The 6,000-nt window shown below is 31.9% G+C and overlaps 1 long non-coding RNA gene across 3 annotated transcripts; it reads left to right on the plus strand.

The window, feature by feature from the left end:
* The first annotated feature begins 1,270 nt into the window (after nucleotides 1–1,270).
* LOC145804318 (uncharacterized) lies at nucleotides 1,271–4,462 on the plus strand. 3 transcript variants are annotated; one of them, XR_014345957.1, is made up of 5 exons: nucleotides 1,271–1,735; nucleotides 1,964–2,081; nucleotides 2,308–2,447; nucleotides 2,833–2,933; nucleotides 3,490–3,538. It is a non-coding gene; the product is annotated as an uncharacterized LOC145804318 (long non-coding RNA). The 3 variants fall into 3 exon arrangements; XR_014345955.1 differs by lacking the exon at nucleotides 3,490–3,538 and adding an exon at nucleotides 4,226–4,462 and having other exon boundaries at nucleotides 1,272–1,735; XR_014345956.1 differs by lacking the exon at nucleotides 3,490–3,538 and adding an exon at nucleotides 4,304–4,462 and having other exon boundaries at nucleotides 1,273–1,735.
* The last annotated feature ends 1,538 nt before the right edge of the window (nucleotides 4,463–6,000 follow it).

Here is a 6,000-nt window from a genome sequence, read left to right on the forward strand (position 1 = left end):
CAACCGAAATTCTCTGATCCTTTGAAAGAACTTTTGCAAGGCGGTGTAGTGGCCTTCTATTTCTTTGGACTTGACAATCATGTCGTCCACATACACCTCACTACTACAAAAATAGTTAAAGATCACACTTTGACAAAAAAAAAGATCTCACTTTTATTGAAAGTGTGATAAAAAAAAAATAGATTGATACTTTAATCACACTTAATTTGATTGAGTGTGATAATATTTATTTTTTACGTCACTTTTCAATTAAGTGTGATTATATATATATTTTTTAATCACACCTTCTAATTAAAGTGTGATTATATATACACTACTACTTTTTAATCAAACTTTTTAAACAAGTGTGATTATATATATATTTTTGAATCACACATTCTAATTAAAGTGTGATTATTTATATATTTTTTAATCACACTTTTTAATTAAAGTGTGATTATATATACACTACTACTTTTTAATCACACTTTTTAAGTAAGTGTGATTATATATATTTTTTTTAATCACACATTTTAATTAAAGTGTGATTATTTATATATTTTTTCATCACACCTTCTAATTAAAGTGTGATTATATCACTATTACAAAAATAGTTAAAGATCACACTTTGATAAATGAAAATATCTCACTTTTGTTAGAAGTGTGATAAAAAAAATTATATTGATATTTTAATCACACTTAATTTAATTGAGTGCGATAATATTTATTTTTTATGTCACTTTTTAATTAAGTGTGATTATATATAGATATATATATATTTTAACCCACTACAACAAAACTGAGTTTTTACGGCTTCACATCAACGACATACAGTAAATGTAAGCCGTGGTTTCTCACTTTTACGGCTTGTTTTTTTTGCATGTCGTAAATAATTTTTCAACCACGACATGTCTATTATGTAGGTCGTGAATGCTAATAATAATGACTTTTTTAAGGCATGCAATGTTAGTTGTAAATAATAAAACTTTTTATAACATGCATATGGCATGCCGTTAATAAATTAACTATAAAAATATTGAACATTTCACGACGCACAAAAAGTCTGTCGTTAAAAATTACACTTTCCACGACGTACAAAAGCCAGCCGTTTAAAATATTATGCTTTCCACGACACGCAATTGCTGTCGTGAAAGGTATGATCAGGAAAATAATAATAATAATACAAAAATGTTTTAGGCCCCATTTTCCCCCACCCCCTTTGACCCCCTCTCTCTCTCTCATTGGTTACATTTTTTTTCCCTGCTCCTCCAATCACCATCCGCCACGTGTGTATGGAGTGATAGAGGTGGTGATTGGAGGAGGTCTCTATCATGGCTCATAATAATAATAGAATAAAGGTTGAGACCCTCTTTGGGGGTCAACCCCCTTGACCCCTTTAGTTTTGATTGGTTAACTTTTCCTTTTCTTTTTTTTTTCTTCTCACCCAATCCCCAACCTCCATGTGTGTGAGGGATTGTGGGGTGAGTGTTCTACAGGGGTCTAAATCAATGCCCATAATGCCAAAATAAAAATTTCGAGCGCTAAAATGAAAAATTTAGCGGCAAATTAACCCCCAAAAAAAATAAAAAAATCCAAAACAACACTAGCACCATCAAAATTAAAAGAAATAAAAATGAAGAGACACATATGGAGAATAGCATAACCATTTTCTCCATCATCGACTGAAGTTCGTCAGCGACCAGTGCTTCCGTCGGCTACTATTACTTCCATCGGCCTCCTTTTTTTCCATTGTCAGGTATGTAATTACATCATTCTTTGTATCACAATGCCTCTTCTAAGTCCTCTTTGTCCAAATTTGAGGTAATTCGTGATGAGGCATAAGGAAATTGAAGCCAATGCCTCAACACTTTGAAGCTATTTTCTGAATCTTTGAAACTATTTTCTGAATCTTTGAAGCTTTTTTTTTTTTGGGTAAATGAATCTTTGAAGCTATCTAATATCCATCTATGTTTTTCTCTCATAGCCCTAAAGTTGTTCAACATCAATCGGTTTAGGGTAAATAGAAGTTGCGACTTTTATTCTTGAACAGAGCTTCGATTCTTCTTCTTCTTCAACATAGCTTCGACTTGCAGCCCTAACAGGTTAGTTTCGACGTGTCTTCTTCTTCTTCTTCTTCTTCTTCTTCTTCTTCTTGTAATTTGAAAATACTGCTACAAAGTTCGGTTTTCATTATTTATTTATTTATTATTGTCATTATTGAGTTCAAGCATGTGTTGTTGATGAATTTCACTTATCTTTCTCTATTTTTCTAGTTTTGTTTTTTAATGTAACATTGTGGTATGAATTACTTTTGACAAATTTGGTCAGATTTGTTAAGTTGATCCCAGTCCTCCTAAGGAAGATGGCTCAGAAGAATGCCCCTGTTAGGAAATTTCCTAGTGTTGAAATACTTGGTTGCACAACCGTGATTTGTTCTCAGCTTCATTCTTCATCTCAATTGATGAAATGTAAGAAAGCTAGTTACAAGGGTTTTGATTTTTCTGAATTTTCTTTTTCAATTTTGTGGCTGAGAATCTGTAATCTAATGATGAATTATGTGTTAAGGGGAGCTAGTTACAAAGGTTTTGATTTTCGTGGATAATTTGTAAATCTAATGATGAATTGTCTGTTTACTTTGTCATATTCTATTGAGAATTTTCCATATTTACTTCACAAATGATTATTCTCGTAATTTTCTACAATCCTCAGCAATCAAAATAGCATTGATTATTATTATTATTATTATTATTATTATTATTATTATTATTATTATTATTACTTTTGAATTGAAATATAAAGTGCTTTAGTAGATGTTTAATATTCTATTGGGAATGGACACATTTCATTGTGCAGGATAACATGACAATGGATTTTGATGAGAGGTACTTCCATGGGAAACCACAAAATAGCTTCCACAAAGCAGTGAATATCCCTGATGTGGCAGTTTTTCCAAGGTGAGATTGGGCTTTTTTTAACTTGGAAACTATAATTTTGTTAATTTTTATAATTTGGCACTTGTATTTATTTTCGTTATTTTCCATTTTTGTTGTGTTGGTCCCAGTTTACACCATGAGCTCGTGCATTCAAAAGAAACGCGACATTTTATTTGTTCACTAAATGCTCATAATTGATATGTCGCTTCTGTTTTCATCTACTCTTGAGAAAATCTATGTATGATGCAGTTCCTATTTTAGCTATTGATAGTGGACATAGATTTGACTTGTGTCTTGAATTTGTTCATTATTGATTCATAGGCTATTATTTCAACATTTCATGATATACATAGAATTTTCATCTAAATTGAACTAACACATGCAGTCCTTGGTGCTAGTTTGGTTGTTATCACAAATATGAAATACGGGATAAGACTGTCTATTGTAAAGATGGTTCATCAAGCTATTTTTTAGTAGTCCTTTTCTCCATTTTTTTGTGGTCTGCTCAGTAGTACATTGTGTAGTGTATCCTAGTTTTCTCTCCAAAATGCACCTTAACTGTAGTTTGTGCGTGCAGGAATGCAGAGGAAGCGTCCAAGATAGTCAAATCTTGTAACATGTATAAGGTCTGAGCTCCTTGCTTTTGAGGGTTGTCTGATTTTTCTCTTTTTCTTTTAATTGTTTTTTATTGTTTTTCAGTTGCTAATATATAATGTGAATGGGTAACTCTTCCTTTACGCATTTGAGTTTTGGGCTATTGGATTGTTCAAATTGATAATTATTTGTATCCATTCATTAGGCATGAAAATCCAAATTTGAAATGCAGAAAAGAACCAAATATAATTGTTGTTTTTATTTAACATATACATATTCACTATAAATAATTTTGACAACTGGCTTATTTATTTGAACTTTTCTTTTATTTTTTTTATAATTTATTTTTTGGTTTAATTTGATGAGCAGGTCCCTATGGTGGAGCCATATCACTCGAGGGTCATACATTATCTCCTCATGGAGGTGTTTGCATTGACATGAATTTGATGAAAGTATGAGCCTTTTTCTTATTATAAATCACGCCACATGATTTTAAGGCCCCTTTTATCAATAAAATTTAGTTTATTGACATTCATTAATAACTTGATTTTGTTTTAGCTATCAACCATACATTTTGGTGCTTTCTAATGCATTTTAATCTCAACATAGGGTTCGCATATGTTTGTTTTATAATGGAGATTATTTTGAATACTTTTCTTAGGTCTATTTTGGCCCTTTGGTGATATAATGTGTAGTTCATGTCACTTATGTTTCACTAGGTGCAGGGACCCCATTTGTAGATTTTGGCTCAATCAATAAGGCCTACTTGTTTCATGTTAGTGGTGAAGCTTGTGCAGGCTCACCATATTGCTTTACTTCGGGTCTGTGCGGTCGTCTCTGATTGAATGCCTTGGAGTGGAGACTTTCTACTAGTTTCCTTTCTTCTGAGCCTCTCTCTCTCTCTCTACTTTATTTTATTATTTTTTTTTTTTTGCAATTTTTGAGTTATATAAATTGTGATATCTTCTGTTAATGGAACCAAAATGGCTCTCTCTCTCTCTCTCTCTATTCTAGTTTTTTTTTTTTCCAATTTTTGAGTTATATAAATTGTGATATCTTCTGTTAATGGAACCAAAATGCGTTCTCTGTATTGTCTACAAACATTTTTTTTTGAACTTTCCTTCAAATTTTTTATTTTATAGGATCTTTTATTCCAAAAATCTTAAATAAGATGATCCAAAATCTAAAAATGAGCAATTTGTTAAATGGGATTTGTATTTGAGATGATACTATCATCATTGCTTTGCCAATTTTTTAAGTACCCATTCTAATTTATTCTAAACTTTGAGTAGGGTTAACTGGACATAAAAATAAAAAGGGCATTCAATATTTGGTGTTATGAGCTCACATCGACAACTAAGGTGTTCAATTATTTTTTTGAGGGATAAAGATGGCATTCTAATCTGCTCAAGATGTTGATTTTTTTTTTTTTTTCGAAGGTGACAATTGATAATCCAAGCAACTCATGGTATTCAAAAATTTCTGTTAAGGATGAAAAACATAGAAAATACATCCATTAAATGTATGAAAAAGAAAAAAGTTGAAAATGAATACCTTCTCACATGTGTGGTGCCGCCTGTCTACAAATATCATGCCATTTGTGTGTCTTTTGAGTTCTTATGTGATAATTAAATGTTCCAAATCCACAAAACAATAAATAAAATAAATCAAACACAGAGAACACAGAAATACGTGATTCTGCCTAACGCCTTGGTCCTCCAGCCTCCGTAAAACATCCCTGCAGTAAATCTGAGCATTAAAAAATACACAACCCCTCATAGCACGAGTGTTATAGGCTGTTTGCAATGAGCATCTAATGTAACCCAATTTTTGGTTGATATTCTTAGTAGTTAGTTGTCTAATCTTATCTTTATTTATTCTTGGGGCATAATTCTTGGCACATGATCCACAGTCTAGGCTATAAACATGATGATTGATGCGAGGTTTGGTGCGAGTTAGTGACAGAGAGTTCTTGAGAATGCTAACGGACCACTTTCTAGCCTCGAATGCCTTCCTTTTGCAGAACAAATGAACAACTGGGCTTTTGCTTTTTCTTTATGATGAATCTTTTTCTTTTTTCTTTTTTTTTTGGGGGCCTAGATCCTGTATAACGACTTAGCTTTTCTTTGTGGATTACTTTTTCTAATTGTTTTTGACTCCTCTAAGTGCAACATTTCTACCAGATACATCTTGATCGATATAAAAAAAAAGTGACCTTTATTTTTATTTCCTCTATTTTAAAGTCAACCAAGAACATTTTTGCATCTTGCTTTCTTATTTTTTTCCCAAATCTTCAACCTAAAGTGCACATTGATAATTTTTAACCATGTTCATTGATGTGCCCTATTTTTGTAGAAAATAGGAGCTTCTTTCACAGGGGTCATGCGTTATACTACCCACGGGGGTCATGTGTTATACTACCCTGACATTCTTCTTTAGGTAATAAAGCTAGGTGTCCTTGTATGTAAGGGAGAATATTATTATATTGAAATCT

This window comes from Camellia sinensis, chromosome 12, assembly GCF_055761805.1.
Source record: "Camellia sinensis isolate YWXY chromosome 12, ASM5576180v1, whole genome shotgun sequence".
Classification (NCBI taxonomy): domain Eukaryota; kingdom Viridiplantae; phylum Streptophyta; class Magnoliopsida; order Ericales; family Theaceae; genus Camellia; species Camellia sinensis.